General features: G+C 46.0%; 1 protein-coding gene and 1 long non-coding RNA gene across 8 annotated transcripts in view; one reads left to right on the forward strand and one right to left on the reverse strand.

Annotated features, from left to right (window-relative positions):
- BCAS3 (BCAS3 microtubule associated cell migration factor) overlaps positions 1 to 24529 on the forward strand; it is a 470437-nt gene that overhangs the window by 265226 nt on the left and 180682 nt on the right. The gene's annotated exons all lie outside the window — the stretch shown is intronic.
- Positions 1427 to 23524, reverse strand: LOC308574022. The gene is made up of 2 exons (XR_014002305.1): positions 23030 to 23524; positions 1427 to 1862 (listed from the first exon to the last, which is right to left on the reverse strand). It is a non-coding gene; the product is annotated as an uncharacterized lncRNA (long non-coding RNA).

Raw genomic sequence — 24529 nt, forward strand, 5'->3', positions numbered from 1 at the left:
GGATCTCAAACCTGACCCCGTAGTCAGCTGAATCATGCCTAGTACCGCAAATAAACCACTTGCTGCAGCACATATATGCCTTTGAGGTGGCTTTGCGGCAGCGGAATTTCCGGCTCCCCCCAAAAAGGTGACAACTCCTGTGTTTGTCATTTGCTTTAACATTCCATCCATATTTCAAGAGGGCTGTAGGGTTTCGAAATCTCTAGCTGCCAGGCTCTAAGCTAAGCAGAGCTGGCAGCTCGGCGATGTGGAAGGCCATTATCTCACCTTTGTGCTTCTAACTGCAGCCACTTGCCTCTTCCTGTTTCATAATACATTCCCCGGGTGGCAGCGGAGAAACTTTTTAACACCTATTGGAGGCATTAAATAATCAGCCGTGGCACCGTGGTGGGCCTATGAAAATTGCATGAAGGGCAAATCAGCTTGCTTCACTTTCTTTGCTAAGGCCTGTAGATGTTTTCTTCCCCTCCCTTCACCGTCCCCTCTGCAACCCGCTACAGTGCTTATTGATTTGTTAAATTCACGCATCCCAAAAAATTCCAATGCGATCAGAGTGCCACATGTGATACCTTCTCTTTTCTTCTCCCAGCAACCTTGTGAGGTGGTGTGTGACCAACAGAGGCTAGTGAGTGCCCTGCCACCCTCCTATCTGCCTTCTTTCTTCCCATCCAGTCCAGCAGGTAGCAGTGGCTGTAAGCATTAGTCCCTGTAGAACTCAGCAGGAAGGAGGGTGGGTGGGGACAAAGCTAGAATTAGTTGTCTCTGCCTGTCCTAGGCTTGGCGCCACCTACTGTTGGCCTCCATGCCTTCTGCCCCAGAAGACACCTGGGCAGCAGCCACTGCAGGGTGTGGCTGGCCCAAAGTTACCCAGTGAATTTTGTGGCTTAGGGTGTGTGTGTGTGTGTGTGTGTGTGTGTGTGTGTGTGTGTGTGTGAAGCCTGGATATCCCAGACCATTATCCTTTGCAACAATTAGGGCTAGGCCAAAGCATCGATCCCCCATGCAAGTTTCTGTTTCCATTTGCAGGTCATAAAGTTAGGGGACCATTTGGGTTATTTCCAGAGGGCAGGGTATGTGGTTTCTGACGGAAACAAAATCCACCTGAGGGCTCACAGTGTCAATCAGTTGCCAACTACCTCTGCTCCGCCAAATGCCTCCTAGAGCAGGAATTGCCAACAATAAATGCTTCAAAAGAGCCATGTCATCTTTAGGGGTGAACAGATAATGTCAGTTTGGTGCCCCTCATTTTCTCCTTTTTCTATCCTTAAGCTCCATTCTTTACAATGTCAAATGTCCTCACCAGCATTTTAGTACAGTTTTCTCCTAAAATATTAATGCAAGTTTATATGTAAGCTTCCCCTGATACAATTCACTTTATATGTTATTTTCACCAATAGATTCATTTACATACACACTTTACTGATGCTTATGCATTTTTGAAGACTTTATTTGGCTGGTTGACTGCTTTGCAAAATTCGGACAAGTGCAGATTTTGACGGATGGCTGTATTTCAGTTCTCGTATTATTTTGGAAAGTGTGACTTGGGTAGGTTTGTGACTTGGGTAGGTTTGTGAACTGTATCAAATATGTCCCACATCCCTAGTCCCAGGGAGGCTAAGTCCAAGATCAAGAGGTCCCTGGTTCAAATCCCCAAGTCCCTGACACTTCAACCACTGCAGTATCTAGCTTGGTCTGTACCATGCCGACATATGGCATCAGTTTATAGTCCTATCATTGAGTATGATCATTTACATTTATCTGAAGGCCATAACTTCAGATTAAAAGACAATACAGGTGCATCTGGGTTTGGAAGTCAAGAAATCAGATGATCCACAGTGTTTGTTCATTCCTTCTCTCTCTCCCTAAAAAAAAAAAGCAAATAAAACAAATTTTAGTTTTGATCACCTACTCGGCATCTCCAGGCTGCTCCCCGAGCCATTCCAGGTGTGGGATTGCAGCAGGTAATTTCCTGCGGCCGTGTTTCGTAGGGAGGACTCTCTGCCTTGGAAGATTATATCTGCTCACCTGGCTCTGGTGGTGACAGAGAGACCCTTTGTTTATTCATTTAGGAGGCAGATTAACCCTAATGAATATGGTTTCCTGGAAATTGATACAGAGGACAATGGGGAACAGAGGACTTCAGGGAGGGGGGGGGAAAGGGCAAATTCCCTTCTCTTTCTTCACTTGTAAATAATGGCCCCCTTTCATAGCAGAGCTTTTAAAATCAGGATGGCACGCAAAATATGTCAACAACACCAAAAAGTTTTCCCCACTTTAAACATCATCCTGGGGTCGGGCAAATTTAATTGAAGCTCGGACCGTTATCATTTGTTTTTATACAGTTAGGATATTTAATTGCCCCTCTCCTTTCCCTCCTTTTTACCAACCCTTGCCATTATTTGAAACAGAGATGTATAAAAGTTTTGACAAAGTACATTAAAAAATAATAATATGCTCATGGTTAATGATCCCCAGTGTGCGTGTGTCTAAGAGAGAGAAACATAAATATACTTGTGTTCTTGTTATATGACACTTGGGGGGGTTGTTTTTACAGCGTCCGTGACATAAAGACTTTTTATTGGGGATGGAAGGCCTTGGATTCTACATGGAAGCCGTGTGTGTCTTTCCTTGGGAAATACATTAGACTTTTATGCTTCCTTGCCCATGAGAAGTACAGAACACGTTAAATAAAGAGTGTGCATTTGTGGGCTCCTGTTGTGCTGGGTGCAAATAACTCTCCTATTAGAGCTATTCCCTTAGAAATGCTGGTATCCCTTTGACATTACACTAGTAAAGGCAATGAAATTAAGAAGGGCCCTGCTGGATCAGGCCAGTGGCCCATCTAGGCCAGCATCCTGCAGCCCACCAGGCACCCCAGTTGGAAGTCCACCATCCGGACCTGAGCTCAAGAGCACTCTACTCTCATGCAGTTTCCAGCAACTGTTACTCACAAGCATACTGTTTCCCACTGTGGAGGCAGCGCATAGTCATTGAGGGCAGTAGGCATTGGTGGCCTTATCCTCCAGCAGATATGCAACAGGGACTTTCTTGAGGAGACCAAGCTCCCATCAAGAGATTGTCTACCATAGGAAGCAGCAGCGAAGTCTCCTTGTTGGCCAAGGATCTTTTTATAAGAGTCCCACTCTGGATATTGCTGGGTGTGGATGAGACCCACTCCATATATTATTGTCAGGAGGCACTCTTGCTGGTCCAGCCAGTTTTCCCCCCAGCTCCCTCTTTTTGGTTGGAACTTGGTGGTGCTGACATGTGGACACTTTTCACGTCCTGGCTCAGGATCCACTATGACCTTGTGTCCCGTGACATGGTCACCACCAGGAGGGTTGTTGTAAAGCCCAATCTGGTCCCACCTCTTAACACAAGGGATCTGGATCAGTTGCATTACATACTGCCATTTCTTGATGTAGCCCATGCACCGTAAAAATTATGGCACTCTCCTGGTAGCGAACATAAAGTGTGCATTGGAAGCCATTGCACTGCCCATCCTTGACACACAGTGCGGCTGAAAATGCCATGTATGTTACTAGTTTAATCCCCGGCGATCAACCAGAAAACCAGGCATTGACATGAGCAGAATTATTGCCTCCGTTATGCTGAAGAAGGGAACATTTTCTCACATTTTTCTGTGAACGGAACATGAGACACATTATTCCCAAGGCTTGGATATGTAGCCACAGATGTGAGACCCTCTTTAACTTGCAACCAAACTTTTCCAGATCTTATCACTATAATTTATTCCTTTGCTCCCTGTAGACAAAGTGTGTTTGCAGGGGAACCTCTCTCGCTCTGCCTTCTTTCACATAACTTTATACATTGGAGGCTTTTTCTCTTTTGTGTGTTGCAGGATATGTGATGGAGGTGGAACACTGTTGGCTTTAGCCTGTTGACTTTTCTAGTTGCCTATAAAAACTCTAGCGTCTCAGGCAGCAATCGAAAAAACAGAATTTATCTTTCGGCAGGGAGGGCGGAAAACCGTGAAAGTTTGTCTTGTCTCCGAATGCATGTATGCGCGATAGCTAAAGCTTCCAGAGAAGAGGCAGCATATGCTGTGTTTCATAGATAGCAGTATATCCAAAATCCATTTGTTTGCTTTATAGTGGAGATTGTTCTATCTTGTGTTTATCTAACCCCTTAGCCAAACCGAGGGTAGCCAAAATACTTCCGCAGGCGTGAATAGTTCCTCTGGCGAAATCTCCTGACTTCTGCTTGGTCCAACTGTTTGGCGCAGGGTTGAGCGCCTCATGTTCTAGTGGCCGTAAAGAGAATGTGCCAAGGAGGCTTTTAAAACTCGCGTCAGGTAGGAGGGTTTGCCCCCATGTCTTTGGTTAAAAATAGCTGAAGTGAGAGTCAGATTGTGGGATTGGGTGCTCCTGAAATGTTTAGTTAAGATCGCAGGCCTGCTTTGGGGCGCCTTTCTCAGAGTGTCTGGCTGTCTGCACTCAGGCACAACCACCCAGTAGTCCCACAATTATGTCTTGAAGCAGCTCATGGGAAGCTGTCTGACACCAAGTCAGATGATTGCTCCACCTAGCTCAGTACTCTCTGCAGTGATTGGCAGTAGCTCTCCAAGATTTCAGGCAAGGGGCCTTTCCCAAATCTAGCTGGGGATGTCAGGGATTGAATGTGGATTGCATGCAAAGGAGATGCTCTACCACTGAGTTATGGGCCGTCGCCACCCATAGAGAACCAGGCCTTTTGGGGTGGAAGTCACGGTCAGGACATCTGAATGATTACCTAGTGTTGGGTCTGAGCCTAACAAACTACCAGGAGCTATGTGTCTTCAGCATCAGACCCTGGGAAACATGGGTGTACAACATCAAACCCTGTGATTGGTTGGTCCTTTGGGGCTTCTAGAATGACCAGCTCTGGTATTGATATTGGAAGCCAAGCTGTCTTCTTTTGCCTGACCAGCAAAGCACACCCAACCTTCCTTCTGAACTCCTGTTTCCACCTTAGTTCCAAAGCTGCTTCTAGCAAGTGATCACCGTGACTTTGGAAATGTTAGCCAGTAATGCCAGTAAGCTGCAGTGACTTTGGTGTCAGGGGGGTCTCTCCTGCCCCCATCCTCAGCTCCCTGACCATACCACTGTTATTCACTTCAACAAAACAGCTTTTAAGCATTCCCTTTTAGAAAGAGGCAGAAATTCTGGCATCATCGTCTGCTTTTGACTCTGAGAACTTTCCAGCTTTGTTTGACCACCACTAGCAGTGTGGCCTATTAAACTGGTGGTATTTGCAACCTTTTCAAACCTCTTGTTTTCTTTGCTTTGGCTTTTGAAGTGAAGCATTTAGTTGCATTTTGCTAACATATTTCACAGGCGAGGATGGGTAGTAAGCCCTGCCCCAAGATCAGGTTTGGCCAGATAACAGAGAATCAGTGTAATCAATAAATAGCACTGTTTCGTGGATAGTGTCCTGAGACCCTACAGGCCTGAGCCAGCTGCTCAGTGGTGTCAAAATAAAATTATTTTAAAACGTTCTAGAGTTGCTGATCATCCTCTCTATGGCTCATTCATTTTTGAGGGCAGTGTGGGCTATACCTCTCTCTCTCTCTCTCTCTCTGTTCAATTTTCTTCTCCTTTAAAGCAAACCCAAAAGACAACAGTGATTATACGATTTTGTATTTTAAGTATTTTCATAATCCAACATAAATTGGCCCACCCAAGGATTATGTCTGTCTTCTAAAGATGTGTTTATATAGTCCTTGGGTGAAAGATTGCAGAAGCCGAACCACTAGTTTGGAAAGCTGAGCCAGACCAGGAAAAAATCAGCATACAATTTGGCACTTATGGAGACTAAATGATTTCCTTTTTAGCTGCTGATTTCTACTGGGAAATGTATCCTTGGACTGAAAATTACATCCGGAAAAATGTTTATGTAGTCTTTTTTTCTTCTTTTTCAAATGACTGATTATTCTTCTAACCTTTAACACGCACTGTGTATAATTTTGTCCCCTCGTTAACTCTTTCCCAGCCTGGGCATTTAGCTGTTTACTTAGGGAGGGAAACACAGCTAGTGAAAAATGGGCTTTTCCATTTCTTTATTTTTCTTTGAATATAGCATTTCCGTTCTGCTTATCTGCTCCAGACCCTTCCTGTTAACTTGCTTCTTGGAAGTAGAAATCTTATTGCGATAACAGTAGACTAAACTCAGCTCCACAGAAGTCCCCGAGTATGAGGAGCAGCAGGCACAGACCTTTCCACATCCTCTAGACCAGGGATGGGGAACTTTTACCAACCCAGGGGCCGCATTTCTGCCCCCATCGTTCTGCCCGGACACTGAGGTCCAGCACCAAGGGCCTTCTGGCGGTTCCCTCACTGCAAGAAGCAAAGCTACAGGGAATCAGGCAGAGGGCCTTCTCGGTAGTGGCACCCGGCCTGTGGAACGCCCTCCCATCAGATGTCAAAGAGATAAACAGCTACCTGACATTTAGAAGACATCTGAAGGCAGAGCTGTTTAGGGAAGTTTTTAATGTGTGGCATTTTAATGTATTTTTAATCTTTGTTGGAAGCTGCTCAGAGTGGTTGGGGAAACCCAGCCAGAAGAGCGGGGTACAAATAAATTATTATTATTATTATTATTATTATTATTATTATTATTATTATTATTATTATTATTATTATTATTTCTTCATGAGGAGCCTTCTGGGGGCCACATCCCCATAGTGGGCATGGCCAGAGGCAAAGATGGGCAGAGCAATGGCTAGGACTTTGCACAGTAGGCAACATCTCAGCCACACAAAACTTAGAAGTGTCTACATGCACACAAGCACATCTTTTGATCCTCCACCAAAGCAAGTGAGCGACATTAGCACATCTCATGGGCACATCCCCACAGGGGGAACACTCAAGGCTGTAGAGCAGAGCTGGGGAGGGATGATGGCAAGGCAGAGAAGCCCAGTGAGCTTCATTTGGCCCCCAGGCCTGAGGTTCTCCACCCCTCCCCTGGACCAGTTCACTTTACCTTATAGTTAACCTCATTCTGTGACATGGGGCCTACTTTTTATTTGGTACCAAGCATATGTCTTCTTTTTCCAGCCTTCCCCTTTCTCTTGAAATATTTCTGGGACGTGCTCTAGAGTTCCTAGACAGTGTGCTTGATACATTGGCAAGGCCAGTTGTTGCCCCAAGTACATGGGAATGTAGCTATACTTAGTAGCCTTGCGGCTGCAGAGGTAAAGAATATTATGCTCTGGTCTTTGCCATTCGGCAGAGGACCAAGGGCACTTCATGGAAAGGGAAGGCCAACTTGGAACACATTTATAGATGCCACATTGCCATTAGAATGCAATCAGTTAAAAGTTGTCCTAAAACACGGACAGAAACGGAGCTGGGAGGATTTCCCCACAATCTTTATGCTGTAGGGCCTTTCCCATTGCATTTATTTTTATTTATTCTTAAAGATTTATACACCATTCACATTATAATATACCGAGTGGTGTACAGGAAAAAGAGAGAGTATAAAATGTATGCTAAGGGCATCTTGATGGCCACTATGAGAACAGGATGCTCAGCCAAATGGGCCATTGGCCTTCTTTCATTCTCAATATACACCAATTGTAATACATTAAAAACAACAGTGCACTAGAAGTTGATCAGTGGGGTATAATTAAACATTTCAACTCAAAAAGTGCTTGGGTGTGCATCTCAAGGAGTAGATAGTTGATTGCTCGGATAGACAGGGCCGTTGCTTTGTGGGACAGGCAGGTCCTGCGTCCTGCAACCGTGCTGCTCACCACATGGGACAGGTGCGCACAGATCCACAGGTTCTTCGTTCTATCTCTGACCCCTAGAAGAAGCACCTGGCCAGATCCAAATGTGCTGCCAGGCCAGAAGGGAGAGGACAAGAGGCAGTGGACCCTCCCTTCTGAGTTTACCTGCAGGGCAGCAAGGTGCCCCACACCAGGTGCATTTTCTCACATACTACCTGGCAGCATTTTGCTGAAAAAAATCAGATTTGGGGGGTAGGTCGTTACGCCGGTCTATAAGCAAACTGAGGTATGATTTCATGTGCTTTGTACACAGACTAGTCCATTTTGAAGAGTACATGGCACCCTTCCTTCTCCCCCACCCCACCCCGTATAATTAGGAATGAGCAAAACTGTCACTCTTGGTTTCTCTCTGTTTCTCATCTTTCCACACTTAAGTTCAGCTCTCTCCACATTTCCACATCAGTTTGTGATTAAAAAGCATTTTGCCCCAGATATTTCCTAATATACACATTTTTGGGATGCAGTTTTCCCACCAAAGCAGTTTCCCCTAATGTAATGCATTTTTGTATGGTATCTTCACAGATAGGTGCATTTCTATGCATGCTTTACCTTAGTATATGCAGTTTTGCACACGTGACTTGGCTGGGGAACTGCGCTGCAAAATTCAACGGGCAACTGCGTTTTGGTCTGTGTATCATTCCAAGCAGTGTGAATTAGGTAGGTCCACCTTCAGATGCAAACCGGACTGAATTTCTCCCGCATCCCTAGCGGTAATGACAACCTTCAGTCCTTCTCAGACCCTTGACTGTTCAAGATCCTTTAACCGGCTCATGATGGATTGGAATTTGGCAGAGGACCGGGAAAACTTTTCCGTTTGATTCCTCTCTTCTAAATAGTTTGACAGCTGTGTAAAATCCCCCAGACCTTATGAGTAACTGATAATTGGTTTGGGTTTCTTTTCTTTTTCTTTTCATTCTTTCTTTCTCTCTTTCCCCCCTTCCCCTTTAACATGGAACCCAACAGAGTCTCTGGTGGAAACCGTTGACCTCCTTTATGCTGTTTCTTTTACCGTCTCGTCAAACATCTGGAAATCGGCGTGTTTGCTAACCGTTTCTCGACATGATTTTGCATTTACATCATGCCACTATCTGGTAAAAGTTTTCTCTTTGGTGGGGGGAGAAACGGAGCCTAGGAAAGTTGTGGCGGGGGGGGGGGGGAGATGAGCCAGGAGAATGGGGAGGGGGAAACACCCAGCAACTTCTGGGGCTGTCAGAAGGTCAAGTGTTGATGGCTGATACGGCCTGTGCTTTTGCTAAACATATGTTTAGCTCAGAAAATCTGAAGCGGTTCCCAAAAATTTGGTAACCATTAGAGTACTTCCGAAGTCAGTTCCGGATATCAAGCCTAAGGTGGAAAGGGGGGAAGGAGGAGGGGAGGGGAAAGGGGGATGGAGCCGGTCTGAATTTCCATGAAAAGGATTTTGAAGTCTGGCAGCCGACGCATCTGAGGAGCGGCTCACGCAAGGCTGAACAAGTCAGGAAGTGCTTCGGGAAGGGCTGTTTGGACAGGGGATCGGCAGCTCAGGCCTCGAGCTGTGAACTTTTCATGCATCCGAGGCCAGATAGCGCCGGACAAGCCACCGGAGGGCATAGGAAGGAGGAGAGGAAATTAAAGGATCATTTAAGTGGAGCAGGACCAGACAAATGGTTACGCGGCCATTTCTTTCTCTTCCCCAACTCTGCGTAAAGGAATGTTGCAAAATGCGGGCTTCTTTGAAGTGAAGGCGCATAATTGTCACAGAGTTTAGAGGCTGTGGAGTTTTTCGTCCTCTTTTTCTTGCATTCCACCTTGATTACAAAACCACCTGCTCCGGCAGCTTTTTATAAACCCTCTTCTGCATCAAATCCTCTCGTTGTGGAACGTATGTGCTACAGCCCAAGCAAACTGTCTCAGATACTGTATATTTATGGGGCTGATCATTTTTAATCTAATGTTCCCTGCTTAAGTGAACACACTTGAAATGAGGAAGAGTCAATCATGTGCTTTTAAAGTGAGGAGGGGTCATATGATAAATAATGGTTAACTGAGGGCCAAACTAGACATTGGGTGGCATTTAGCTGAGGCTTACTCAGAGTAGGTCCATTGAAGTAGGGCCTAACTTAGTCATGTTCATTAAGTTTGATGGGTCTACTCTGTGTAATACTGAGTTGAATACCACCCCATGCATTTAAGTACAGTGGTACCTTGGGTTACATATGCTTCAGGTTACAGACTTCGCTAACCCAGAAATTGTACCTCGGGTTAAGAACTTTGCTTCAGGATAAGAACAGAAATCGCATGGCGGCGCAGCAGGAGGCCCCATTAGCTAAAGTGGTGCATCGGCTTAAGAACAGTTTCAGGTTAAGAACGGACCTCTGGAACAAATTAAGTACTTAACCCGAGGTACCACTGTACATGATACCATCCCCACCACCCTGCCAAAAAAAAAATCTCCAAAGAGAAAAGCAATTTAACAAAGGACCAACACGTAAAGGGGGAACAGAATAAGAATGTCTAACATATAAAACGGTATAATGGTAGAATTCAGTAATAACAGGGTCTTATGGTCAGGGAAAGCTTGAGCAAAAAAAATATGTATTTACAAGTTATCTGAAGCAACTGTATGGCAAAAGGTTGGGCATTCCGTAGTGTGGGGCCCATAGTGCAAAATGTCCATTTGGGATGGTTGAGTCACTACTGCAATATTTTGTAGGGTGTGGTACCATGAATAAATTTTCTTCAGAAAGACTAAGTGATCTTACAGGTCTGTACAGGGGTAGGCGGTCTTTCAGGTAACCTGGTCCCGAGTGGTTCAGGGCTTTATAATTTAGTAACAAGACTTTGCAGCCAGTGGGCCCAGAATGGAATCTGGCAGCTCAGTGGGAATTGCAAAGTGGGATTAGGACCAGGGTGGAATGTGGCAAATCATGGGTAGGACCAAGGTGGAATGGAACGGGCCAGGGGCTTAGCTAGAATATAAGCTGGTGTGTTGCATGGGGGAAGCCCCCAAAATTTATTGGGCTGAAGACTGGCAGAATGAGGAATTGGCTGGCTTTTCAGACCCCTCTCTTTGTTCCTGATAGGCCATGGTTTTAGTGGGTTGGTCCCAGTTAAATGTTATTATTTTGGTTTATTACCTGCCCTTCCCCCTAAGGTCCAAGGCAGGGTTACCACAATTTAAAATACAACATTCAAAAAAACCTGTAATCACTGAAAAGGGGTGGGTCCTAAAAATAGACATCAGAGGCATCAAAAACCAGGGTAAAGAGGTGCACCTTCAGCTTTTGCCAAAATGCTATACAGTGGTACCTTGGGTTACATATGCTTCAGGTTACATACGCTTCAGGTTACAGACTCCACTAACCCAGAAATAGTACCTTGGGTTAAGAACTTTGTTTCAGGATGAGAACAGAAATTGTGCGGTGGCGGTGCAGCAGCAGCAGGAGGCCCCATTAGCTAAAGTGGTGCTTCAGGTTAAGAACAGTTTCAGGTTAAGAACAGACCTCCGGAACGAATTAAGTATGTAACCAGAGGTACCACTGTATAATGAAGCTGCCAGGCACGCGTCTGTGGGAAGGGAATTCCACAATTTAGGGGCTGAATTTCTGGATGCGATGGAAACTGCAATGGCTCCAACTGCCAACCTGGGAAGGGTCTGCAGGGAAGGAGGGCAGTCTTTCAGATATTGGGGACCTGAGTCATTTAGGACTTTAAACACTAACACAGGCACCTTGAATTGTGCCCAGAAGCCAACTGGAAACCCTGCCACGTTCTCAGCTTAACAGAAACCCAAATGCAAACTTCTCTGGCAGAAGTGCCATACTCTACCAACTGCCTCGCGGCATCTTCCCCCCCTGCTGCGCTGCAGAGCGTGAGCTGTTTTTAAATAATTTCTGGGTCTGTGAGCCCCGATTGTCCCAGAAGACAATGATGGTCAAGCGGTTCCTTCTGTCCAGCGAAGAAGGCCTTCCTTTGGGTCCTGTGAAGCCTCTGGGTTTCCTCCCAGCTTTCCGTGGTCTACACTTTTCGCTGTTGTTCTTTCCCGGAGAGTGCTGATTAGTGACTTGCGGTGGGAGAAGCTGATTTATCGTGGCCGAGAGCCACCCCTTGGGGGCCGGGCAGAAACACTCATGAAAGAACCCTGATTAAAAAGAGTGGTAATGAAGACAAATGTTTCAGAGGGAGTGGAGAGCACGCCGGGCCTTGGCGTTCCCAGAACTCTCTCCTCTACGCTTTTGGAGTGTTGGTAATGGAGTGGCCAAAGGAAATATCTCCCCTGTCCACCCCCCACTTTCTTGTTGTTTATTTCTCATGGCATTGGAAAAATTTTCCTTTTCCTCCTGGGTGTTCTAACTCTCACTTGTTAACTGCTGTTCATGCAGGGTTGCAATTAACCCTTGGCAGACGCTTCCCCCTGTCCCCCCTTTCTCTCTGCTCTTTACATAGAGAAGTGGTGTGTTTTTTTTAATGCTTCAACCCTGCTCAACTATTTTGAAATTCTTTTAACTTGATGGCTTTGTCGGAGTTCTCACGTCGTTAAATGGGACTTTATTTTTCCACGGTCTGTTCACACCAGCCTTGGCATTTTGATAACTATTCCCCCCACATTCTTGGAACTTAAAAAAAAAGTTAATAAAAGAACACACAAAAAATATGAAGTATGTGTGCTTGTGTTGGTATAGATAATATTAGGGGTCGGTGAGAATTCTGTTTCGTCTGCATTTTAAAGTGAACTGATCTAATTCACATTTTGTGAACGTTTTCACAGATCAGAACACAGCTAACCTCTTTGAATTTTGCAATGCTGGTTTGCTTGTTTTTAAAATGTTTGTAAGAATGTGTGTTTTATGAGGAAATATGTACCAAAGTGCCTATTTTAGGAGGAACTCCATACAAAAGCATATAAAAATATGTATTTTAGCAGGGAAATGTCCACAAAACGTTAGGGCAAGTGGGGAGGGGGAAATGAATATAATTTAAAAGTGGAGTTTTTGTACTTTATAAAAAAAAATCCACAGAGACAGGATGAAACAGACATGATTGAACACAAGTGGAACCAATGTGAAATGGAAATAGGCTGATTGGTTCATCCTTAATGGAAAGTCTCTTGGTTCTTCTGCTTCCTCCTCTGTGCTACAGCTGCCTATTGTAGGTATTGGTTGCCGATAGCCTGCCAGGATGGAAGGAAAATATCTCTGTTCCCGACTCGGTAAATCTCCATATGAAAAAAAAGTTCCATTACTTAAGACTCAGTTTTCTCTTTTTTGTGTGTTTAGGGGGAGGCAAAAGTTATCTTAGGCGAATGTTCAGTGTGAAATTTGTGGGTGGTGGGTGAAAAGGGGTGCCCAATTTGGAGAGGCAGCAAAATTCTTCAGACATTTTGTGGTCTGACCTTTGCTTGACCATCATTATTTCTGTCCTCTTAATCTTCCTGATAGCCTCTTCTTCTGGAGTCTTCATGGGGAATGGAATCCAGAAATGGCACCTCTCCCAGTCGGATCCAGGCAAGGCAGGTCCATGGGCAGCTTCAGATAAGCCCTGCTTTCTGAGCTGTGGAAAATGTTACCTCAGGAAAGAATCAGCATCATCTGAAGGTTTAAGAAGGCTGGCAGGGTCAGTGAATCTTCACACACACACACACACACACACACACACACACACACACACACACAAAATTTCCAGGAGAGCTGTGAACAAAAATGGCCTGTAGCCTATTTGTATAGACTACTTCTGTGTGGCTGTAGAACAGGAGAAGCTACGGGGGGGGGGGGGTTATCCACAGAGGCTGAGAAAAGAGCCAGGTCCTCAGCCTGGGAAGTTACAGAAAGAGGACACTGAGGATCTGTGATTTGTTTGAACCTGAGTCCTTCTCAGGACAATTCAGTCATGGAATGCAAGGCTGCAGAGATGTGGTTCCCAGGCAGTCACCCATCCAGCTGCTGGCCAGATCCTGACTTACTTAGCTTCAACAAGGTGGTGTGCTTTCAGACCATACCCTTCAGAAAAATGCATCGTCAGGGTGTAGCATTGTTCAAAGAGGACTTCGGGTGGGGGAATGGTAACCTTGAAGAAGAACATTTTTACCACCCAAGAATGGGGTTGCAAATGGACGTGCGGTTGTTTCTTCTCAGCTTTAACAAAACTAAATCAAGAAGTTGGAAGGTTTGCAGGGTGCTTCTGGGTTCAGGAGCCGGAAGGGAGTGGACCCCTGGAAAGGCCAGCTCTTCCTCTGCTGGGTGTCGTGCCGATGCTGGTTTTGGCGGCTCTGCTGAAGTTCTTGTGGGTGTTGGGGAGAGCTCGTTTTCAGGCCGGCGCCGTTGCACTCGTCAGAATGCATTATTGTCAGCCACCCACTAATTATCAGGAAATTTATAGCTGCATTAGGTAAATGTCACTTCACTGCAGTGGCCTGGAATAAGAGTGTTTTCTGCTCTGAGTTAGCACCATAGGCACATCACAGTGAGAGTCTCGCCAAGTAAGCTACAGGCTTTATTTATGCACAAGCATATTAGTGTTTGGAGAGAAAGTAGCTAAGAGATGGTGTGTTTGGTTCTTTCTCCTTTTTTGTTGGGGTGGGCGGCAACATTCGAAGACTCAAAGCTGTGCAATTCTCTGACATGTAGCAGCACCAAATATAAAAGACCTCTCCCTCTTCTTCTTCTTTTTTCTTCTTCTTTGGCGATCACTCATAGCCGAGTAAGAGTAAAAAGACCTAAATGCTGACTGGCCCAACAGCTGATATTTTACTGATCTAACTTGGAGAAGAATGCTGTCAGTGGCTACCAGCCATGATGGCAGTGCCCTGACGCCACGGTCAGAGGTGATTATGCTTCTGGACCCCAGTTGCTTGGGAGCCACAGGGCAGAAAGTGGTCTTGTACTCATGTCCTCCTTGCAGGTTTCCCGCAAGCATCTGGCTGGCCAGTGTGAGAACAAGATGCTGGACTAGATGGGCTACTGGCCTGATCCTACAAGCTCTTCTTGTGTTCTTAACCTAGTAAAACTGTCAGAAGACCAAATGCCAGGGTCTGAAAAGACAGCAAATTCCAGATCCGCGCAGGACCCACCATATTCCGTCAGTTTTTAAAGTCAGCAGCCACCCATAAAGCTGTTCTCTGTCTGCCCTAGAGCCCCATTGCATGTGGAGCACCCAGCAGCCTGCAGAGGGTATAGCAGGGTGGCAAAGGAAGCATGTTGGTGGCTCACACTGTGCCACGCAGGGCCCATCCTGCATCAGTGCAGGCCATGATACCAGTGAGGTAACCCTGACCATTAGGTCCAGTTGTGACCGACTCTGGGATTGCGGCGCTCATCTCGCTTTATTGGCCGAGGGAGCCGGCGTACAGCTTCCGGGTCATGTTGCCAGCATGACTAAGCTGCGAACCAGAGCAGTGCACGGAAACACCGTTTACCTTCCCCCCAGAGCGGTCCCTATTTATCTACTTGCACTTTGACGTGCTTTCGAACTGCTAGGTTGGCAGGAGCAGGGACCAAGCAACGGGAGCTCACCCCGTCGTGGGGTTTCAAACCACCGACCTTCTGATCGGCAAGCCCTAGGCTCTGTCGTTTAACCCACAACTTGTTTTAAATGCTGCTAGCTTCTCAGCAGCCACATTGCCCCTACAGTGCTGCCCTAGCAGCCTCCTCTGCCCCCTCTGTTAAATGACACCTGGCACCTTCCCCCTCCGTGCACTCAGCTAGATGCACTGCTGCTCTCCAGACAGCCATCTTCCACACTGTCACTAAGCTCCCGACAATCCATCACATTGTGAGTGGCTCCCCGCCAGCCCATGATACTCTTCTGTGATCCACTAGGGGGAGGCCAAAATGTTGCATGTAGGTCTGCCCTGAGGGGCTGAGTTTAAAAGTGCTCATTCTTAAATGCTGCCTGGATCTACGGCATGATGAGGAAATAGCCAAATAAACCAGCAGGCTCAGAAAGCAGCCAGTGGATCAGGCTACCTTGCCAAGGCTATGCTGCCCCATGTAGAGAAGACTGCTGGGGTCAACGGGATACTGTACAAGAAAACAGTTTTGTGAGTGGCTTCTGGAAAGACGTAAGCGAGACCAGAAGAGAGAAGCCAGCCTGAGCCTGTCCCTGGGATTCGGCAATGCAATGCATATGTCCTTACAACAATCAGCATTGAACTCATCTGTGTTTGTAAATTAGTAAACAACCATCCTGTTCTGGCATGAAAGTTTTATACTTCTGCTTTTCTATAAGAAATGGCCTTATACATTATAGTGATATGAATTTATAATAAATAGAAGTCTAAGATGGCTGCTGGGTAGTGCATGATTTAAAACCCCCATTATGCTCTAATATGGGAGAAGCGTTCTGACAAACGCTGACCGAGCAAAAGGTACCTCCTCTCCCCCTCCTCTAAATTTAATCCGATCGGTCACTTTGAAGATGTATTACCCATTTGCTGCAAACAAGAGGCAGACGGAAAATGAGATAATACGGCATAAAAAAGCTCTTTCTCATGCAAAATGGATGGTGCTTTATCACAGCAGTTTACTGCTAAACTTTGATCATTCGCGGAGAAGTTCTTGGAGCAAAGAGCACAGAAAATAACTTGCTGCATGATTCCCCTGCTTTTTGCCCATGGTGGTCACTTAGGTCAAGATCCTAAATATGGTACCATCACTCTGAAAGAAGTGATAAGGCTGAGCTTGAGACCCTGGGATCAGGGCCTGAGTCAAGCTGAGGATTGGAAATGTAGCTCAGTTAAAGGCCTCTTGTCCAAAATAACCTTGTTTAAACTGAAATATTATCTGAACTACAAACAAAAGTGTTAAAAGCCTTTGTGGGACCTCTTAAGTCTTCAGATATTGCTGGAATTCAGTTCCCACCAGCCTCAGCCAGTGTGCACAGTGGTCAAGAATGATGAGAGTTGTAGGCTAGCAGTGCCCAGGGGGCTACAGGCTCACCAGACCCTGGACCAGGCTCCAGCTGGGGCCGAGGGGAAAGAGGAGCTGAATTCAGTCTCCACTATGGAGCTCAGACAGGTCCCTAGACCAAGGGAAAGGTGGCACTTTAAACACCAGGTATAAACCCAGCCTATCCATAGAAACCTGGCCCATCTGGCTAGAGGCAAGGAGTCTCAGGAGCCAGAACTGAAAGAGCTGCTTAGGCACACATAAGGTCCAGTGGGACCTTTGGCTTTTTTTTTATTGAATAGTTGACCTTGTCACACACTGGTTGTTAAACTCCCCTCATTATTATTATTATTATTATTTAAAAGGTTTGCCATGCAGTGTGGTGGTGGGAGAAGAATATTAAGCCATTGGGCTTAGTTCTGTGTTTTGGGTGGCCCTGGCTGTAGTCTGCAAGTCAAGGGTCTTGATTCGTGTTCTTGCATGTGTACATATGTTGTCTGATTTCTGTCACCATTCATATATTAGTTTGCAACTAAAGTGTGCCACATGCCCCCACTCTCCATTCAACAAACGGGTGGCACCGTTTAGTGGGACCATGCTGGCTAGCCGTGACTCAAAGCTGACACACCTCTCTAGCTGCAGACCCCAAAATCTGCCTGTTTGTATATAAACTTGATTTCTTTTTACATTTATATCCCTCCTTTCCTCCAAGGAGCTCAAGGTGGCATGCACACTTCTCCCCCTCCACATTTTATCCTCACAACAATCTTGCTAGGTAGGTTAGGCTGAGAGACAGGGACTGGCCCAAGGTCACCTAGTGAGTTTCAAGGCTGAATGGAGACTTGAACCCTGGTCTCCTGTGTGCTGGTCTGACACACTAACCACTGGGCCACGCTGGCTGAGTTGAATAAAGGCAGCTTTATACAGCAGTTGTATAAAGGTAGACACTTCTCCCCATTAAGAATCCCGTGCAACTGGGCTTCCTGATCACATGGAAAAGCTACATGCATGAAAGGGGCCCCATTGGTTGTAGTTGGTAGTATAAATAATGATATAAGAGCATGATACGAATCTGTTGGATCAGGCCAATGACCCATCTAGTCCAGCATCCTATCCTCCCAGCGGCCAACCAGATGCTCGTTGGAAACATCTGGTTGTCTGCTGTGAGAACAGGATGCTGGGCGAATATGTCTAATATTCTTTTAAAGCCATCCAAGTTGGTTGCCATCACTGCCTCCTGGGGAAGTGAGTTCCACAGTTTAACTATGTAGTGCATGAAAAAGCGCTTTCTTTTTTTCTGTCCTGAAGCTTTCAGCATTCAACTTCATTGGAAACCTATAAGTTCTAGTGTTACGAGAGGAGAAAAACTTTTCTCCCGTCCACTTCCTCCATGCCGTGCATAATTTTATAAACTTCTACCGTGCCACCTCTTGCTCTTACTGCATCTTGGGAAATGCATCATTATTGCTGTTGTGCTTGTGTCCTGCTTGCCAACTTCTCAAGAGGCACCTGGTTGGCTGCTGTGAGAACAGGATGCTGGGCGAAGTGAGCCTTTGGTCTGGTCCAGGAGGGACCTTTGTATGTTCTGAACGTGGTAATGGGATGCTCTAAATGTGACAAATGGGGGCAGCTTCACTGCCTGTTGTGCAGGTTAGGAGGAGAAATTTATCTCTTATAAAACATGGAGCTCTTCCTTGGGTTTTCTAGTGGTGAAGGAATCACAGGCTCTTGCTTCCCATCTACCCATTGAGTTTTGGAAGGCCTGCCTCCTTTCTCTCCATGGGTAACCCAGTGATGACATTATTCATGAACTCTCCGCCTCGCCTGCCTTGTTCTCTTCTGGTCGAGGATGTAACTGGTAATTGGGCCCAGATGCACCGAAGTCCTTTTGGTTGCTCTGTTGTTTTAGCCTAGACGAGTTGAGTTTTTAATACAAGTTTGACCTTGGGTTGAAACATTCTCAAAATGCCATACTTTAATATCAATTTATACACTTTTCTTTTTTTGGTATTAAAGCAGGTCAGATAACTGGAGTCGGGGGAGGAAAGAGACAGAAAGTTAGAAGGCAGGGAGTGTATTAATGAAACGCTTTTGACCCACAGAAAAACAGTGGCTGTCTTCTTATTTTCAAAGCCTCTTTAATAACTTCAGGAACATGCGGGATGAGCGGTTTTTGAGGGACCTCCTCAGAATTGTTGAATGGAAAAACTTTAACTATTATTTGGGCAATGAGGATGGGTGAAAAGAGACAGCTGAGATTTTCCTCCAAACAGTGGTGGGCTCCTCCATTGCAAGCTGAATTAAGCCATTGTAGCCATCTAGGCCAGCCTTGTCCAGCTCATGGGTGGGGAACCTGAGGCCTGGAGGCTAAATGCGGGCCTCTTGGTCTGGCCCTTGGCACTGTCTTTCTAGGCCACACACCTCTATGACCCTGACTGGTCCCCTCCTTGAGTGTTCTTGCTTGGCTGGAGTGAGGCCTTGCACTCTGTTCATGTTTTGTACTTGCCTGGATCAAGGACAGAGAGGGCTGTGCACGAGTATGCAGAAACTTGTCTAGCTTGCAAAGATGTTGACAAACTGCTGAAAACAGGAGCCACTCTTCAACGCTCATGGAAAAGGATGCAAATCAGGTTCAGCTCATTTTTGGATCGGCCCCTAAGAGCATGATGGAGGAAATTGCTTTTAGAGAATAAGGTGGCCTTTCCTGCTGTCTCCAAGCCCTCCCCCCTGTTCACACGCACACATGCTGATGTCCTGGCTGCTTAAAACCTGTTTAGCTTTGGGCTGTGCAGACCAAAACTATAGAGAGCGAGAAATCAAAAGTCTTTCTTATCAGAAATGTTCACTCTCGGTCTAACAACTGTTAGGCCAAGATAACAACTCCAGGCCAGCTGTCAAATGTTTACCATTATCGTAACCCTCCCCAGGGTAAGATGCAACTTTGGCTCTCTTCACCGGCAGTAATTTAATTTTTCCTTCATCCTGACTCGGAAATGGCAGCAGTTTTGTTGCTGCTGCTGTTGCTGCCGCTGTTGTTTTTTGTTGTTGTTTTTCAAAAGCTTCCTCTCCTTTTTTTCTGATGGCTGAAATTTTCCTTGTGAAAAACGATTTCCACCAGTCTTGATTCCTCCTTGCTTCTGCAGTCTTCACCTTTTTAACTGACGGCTCTGTAGCTCGTCACCAGCTATGCAAACTGACAGTTCACTTCCTGGGGCGGCAGCAGCGCCTCTGGCCTGCAGAAAGGAGCAGCCTGACCAAATTTACGCTTGCGAGATCTCTTAATTCACAAAAGCATTTGCTCTAGTTCCTGTTTTCTGCTGCAGGGGCTGTTGCGGGGGTGCGTCTGTGTAGGGGGGCGGAGGGGGAGAGAAGTAGCAAGAGACTGTTCAGAGGAGAAAGGAGCCTCTCTTAACACTCTACTGAGTACACAATCTTTGTAGATGAAAAACAGAAGGGGAAGGACATTTCAAGCCATCTTGCTGATGTAAGCAGCGGTTCATTGAACTGTACAGCTTACCACCAGACCCTTTTGCTGCTTGGACGTGCTAATTTCGGGTCCATCCACTCCGTCCCCGCTCTTCTGCCATCGTCCCTTACTCTTTGTATTGCCTATTTGTCTTAAATCTGGAACTGTTTTGCCAGACCGTGAATGGAGAAGCCGCTTAAGCATTGCCAAAAGAAGAGGAAACGCATAATGGGGGGGGGGGATGAAAGAGGGGCATCAATTGGCATAAAATTTGCTTATGCTAACATACAGATATAGGTGCAAATTTAGAAAGAATCGCTGGTGCTTAACCAAAAGTATTGCTACGCACCCAATTTCCAAGTGGTGAAAGATTTCTGGGATTCCTGCCCTGGGTTCAGTTTTCTTGGAAAAGAGACTGTGGTGTCTTTAGTATATGTGGTTATATTTACACATATATACAACCTGAGCGTGGAGGGATAGAGCCTAGATGGAGTGACTCCTTAGTCATAACTTTAGATCCAGCGAGAAGCAAGGCACGTCTCTGTCTCCAGATTCCAGCTCTGGCCTATTATCCTCCTACATAGCAGCTAGGTGAGGAGGGTCTGAGAAAGGCACAGAGCCACCGATCTGGTTATGCTAAATCATGACCATTGACTAGCCAGCCAAAGTCATTACCTTGGCAGAGGAACTGGTTTAGCAAGCTTCTGTGTATGCATTCTACCTTCACAGATACTGTATAGGACTGCAGATTCTGGAAGGGAACCCAATGTTTGATACCATCAGAAATAGGCAGACTGAAAGGGAAATTTGTCCTTTGCAGGCCACCATACACAACTGAGGAGTGGCATGCTGTGGAGGCCTTCCATTTTTATGTAAGGTGGAAGTTGCAGCCTCCCCTTACAGCACAGCTGCCATGATCAGAGATGCATCTGGAGTAGAAACATATGTTCTGTTTCCACATCCGCCCTCCATGTGCATTGGTTATGTGTGGCGGAGGAAACAGGGCTGGTCCACATGCCCTCTAGCCCTACCCCCAGATGCCCATGCATTTTGCAGAGTCTCAGGAAGAATAGCCTATGCAGAACCAGCTCTATGTGCATAAGCTTTACACACAATCTGGATGCACGTGTGGACCTAAGCCCTGCACCGAACCCCCAAACCAGACAAGACTAGAGTTTGCTATCAGATTTCACCTAAACTGAAGTGGTCAACCAAGTGTTGGGGGTTGCTGCTCAGGAGAAATGGCCAAGGGGTTTTGAGGAAAGAAAGAAGAAATGATAGAGTCCAAAAGAGTCCTGCTAGATCAGGCCAGTGGCCCACCTAGTCACCCAGATGCCTATGGGAAGCCTGCAAGGAGGCCTCGGCCATAAGCATATTCTCCCCTTCCAGCAACTGGTATTCAAATGCATTGCTGCCTCTGACCACGGAGGCTGAGCATAGTCATTGTGGCTAGTAGCCATTGATCACCTTCTCTTCCATGAATTTGTCCAATGCCCTTTTAAAGCCATCCATATTGGTGGTCACCACTGCCTCCTGCAGGGGTGAGTTCTATAGTTTAACTATGCACTCCATGAAGAACCGTTCTATTTTATCTGCCTGCATCTTCCAACGTTCAGCTTCCAACCAAATACCACTCTCAGTGTGGATTGGTTGTCCCTGTTGTTTCACTGCTGGGTGCAAAGTCTGTGTCATCTTTAAAGGTTTGCAATGGGAGTTGGTGGGTTTCTCTCTCTCTCTCTCTCACACACACACACACGTTCTGCTTGTTTACCTTAATTTTACATGATTTTTTATTTATTTATCCGGAGCCTTTAGATGATTTGGAGAAACATATGAGAGATTTGCAGGAGGAGGGCAGGTTTCAGATGTATCAGATGCTTGGATTCCAACAAGCACAGGGATTTCTGGACAAGTTGAAGAGAACACATGTTCAAGGAATAGAAAATGAAAGAGATCACCGCCATTTTGTGTTCGTCCCATCCCACTTCTTGTTCCAAGGGCCGGAGTGGGGGGTGGGGAGCAGGAGCAGGAGCAGTTCCTGGGGTATTTGTCTTCCTGGTGAATTCACGCAAAAATATAGCCACAATTCTTTTATCAGCCTGCATTTTCTCTCCCTCTCTCTTGTATTCATATATAAGAAGGATAAAAGTGTTTGATGGAAAATCCGAAAGGAATCTCTGGTTCGCTCGAGGAGGTTAAACTCAACAGTTGTTTCCCTTTGAAGTGGCTGGCCATGAGGTTAATTGCCAAAAGTGCTTGTGGAAAAGGTGGTAGCAATTTAACAAGACTGTACAGCTTGCAGCCGCTCAGATCAATATCAGGTGTTTGCATATTTTTTAATGGGAGAAAGAGGGCCAACCACCACCCCCTTGCTCCAAACCCCGTCGCAGAATGAGAAACAGGGGCAGGGCTGGCCTGGGGCGGGGAGGGGGCAGGGAAGCCCAAATAAGCAGCCAATAATTCTTTGTTTGCTTAGCCAATCATCCTGTAATTGGCCACGAAGTTCATAGGAACCTATTGATTGGCCCAAATGATTGCTTACTGCTTCTGTGTTTTAATTTTTAATTTTTTCTGTTTTGCTGTATGCTACTACTACAGAAGAAAAGGCAATTACTGGAGCCTCTCTCCCTCTCCCTTCTGATCTTCCAACTTCCCCAGCTCTGATTTATGAATCTGAGTAAATAAAAGCAGCCCCAAACAGGAGTTTAAAGCTCAGTGGCACTTCCTGCATCTTTGCCACTGGCAGTTGGGTTACCTCCACCGCCACCCCGCCCTCTCTCAGAACGTTCTGTTTCATTGCTTCTAAATAAGTTCGCTGAAATTACTCGCCTACAAGCCAGGTTGCTAGCTGACATGCCTGTGCGCACCAATGCAAAAACAAAACAAAACACCCACCTCAAAGCAAAACCTTACCTTGCTGACATGTAGGTGACTCTTATTTGGGTATAGGCAAGTAAGTGGCTCTTGACCAGACTGGATGAAGAGGTTTGTCCAGATCAGGGGATCCGTTTTGGAGCTGCTAGGAAAAACGGATCCCATAGATGTGGGTGCAATGCTGGCACACAATCTGTGTCCACGGCCAAAGGACCAGTGCAGAACACCTTTGTCTGCTTTCTGATCGGTTGGGAAACACAAATAAACATTGCCAACACCCCGCAGTCTGCAAGCCTAGAGACGCAGGGCTGCCAGGTCTCATGAGGTTCGGGAAGGAGATTTTGGGAGCTAAGGTTGGCTAGTCAGGGTGGAGCCTAACGGCGCTTCAAGGAGCTGGAGGTGGCATCTTGTGAGGCAGGAGAAGCTGCATGCCCGTGCCTGATTCCTCAACCTGATTGTCATAGGTGTGGAGCCAGGAGGGAAAGCTTTCAAACTAGGCAGAAAATATTCTTTCTGCTGGTCCTTGGTTTGTTGTGATAGGATGGCGAAGCACTTTAGTCAGATTTAACTGCACAAAAGCATGTGCTTCAGGGTGACAGCCTGAAGAGACTCCTCTGCTGTTTTTTCAAGCACAGCTTCCACCAGGCCCCTAGCTGAGGCCAGAGAGAACCTGAGAAACTTTTCAGTGCTACACCCCCCCAAAAAAAAATCTCTTTCATACAATATTTCTGTTAGCCAGCCCGAAATGGCTTTTACTGATACTTTGCCACCACAGCACTTAACTGCAATCCTTTTCCTGGTCCCTCCTTCTAAACCACAGTTCCTTCCATGCTGTTAGCAGGGGCGGGGGGAATTGACATTATTTATATCCATTTAACAGATTTAAGTGACTTTGGTTTCCAAGCGGTAATTGAAAGAGAAATAATTTTTAATATCTTCTTCCAAAGAGCGTGGCATTTGCCTCTTTTTAGAAGGCATCAGCCTCCCCCATTTTGTCCGCTGCAATACCCACAAAGCTCTACTGTTCCCTAAATTCCCCTGTAAATGTGTCCTTCACACAATTCCCAAGACTTTGGGAGGGGGTGGGGAGTGTAGCCTGTTTTTTCGCTTAAGCCCGAATCTTCCCTTGTTACAGGAAGACGTCTTACTCAGAAGCCTAATAAACATGGACTATCGCTCTGCTTCAAGCTTACTGCCGAGGTCTCCGCGCCGCAGACTTGATGAGTCGCCTATTATATATTGGCTGAGTTCAGCCAAATTTTTGAAATAATTTGAAAATCCAAGCTGTCTAAGAAATACTGATGCTTATAGTCAGGTGGGGCCCAGCCAGACGGCAGTCCAGCGTTGTGTCTCCTCTGTTATCCTCCTGAACATAATCAGGATTTGTCAGCTGAGGTTTTTTAAAAAAGGAAAAAGCTTTTTGTCGAAGTTGACTTGGACTTCAAAAAAGAGAGAGGCCTGTTCTGTGTTTTTCATTGGGTGGCGGGGAAAGAAAACTAGCCTGGTATCATGGTCATGTGTATGAACTAGGCATATCCT

Source organism: Podarcis bocagei (genome assembly GCF_964188305.1).
Source record: "Podarcis bocagei genome assembly, chromosome: 15".
Taxonomy (NCBI): Eukaryota; Metazoa; Chordata; class Lepidosauria; order Squamata; family Lacertidae; genus Podarcis; species Podarcis bocagei.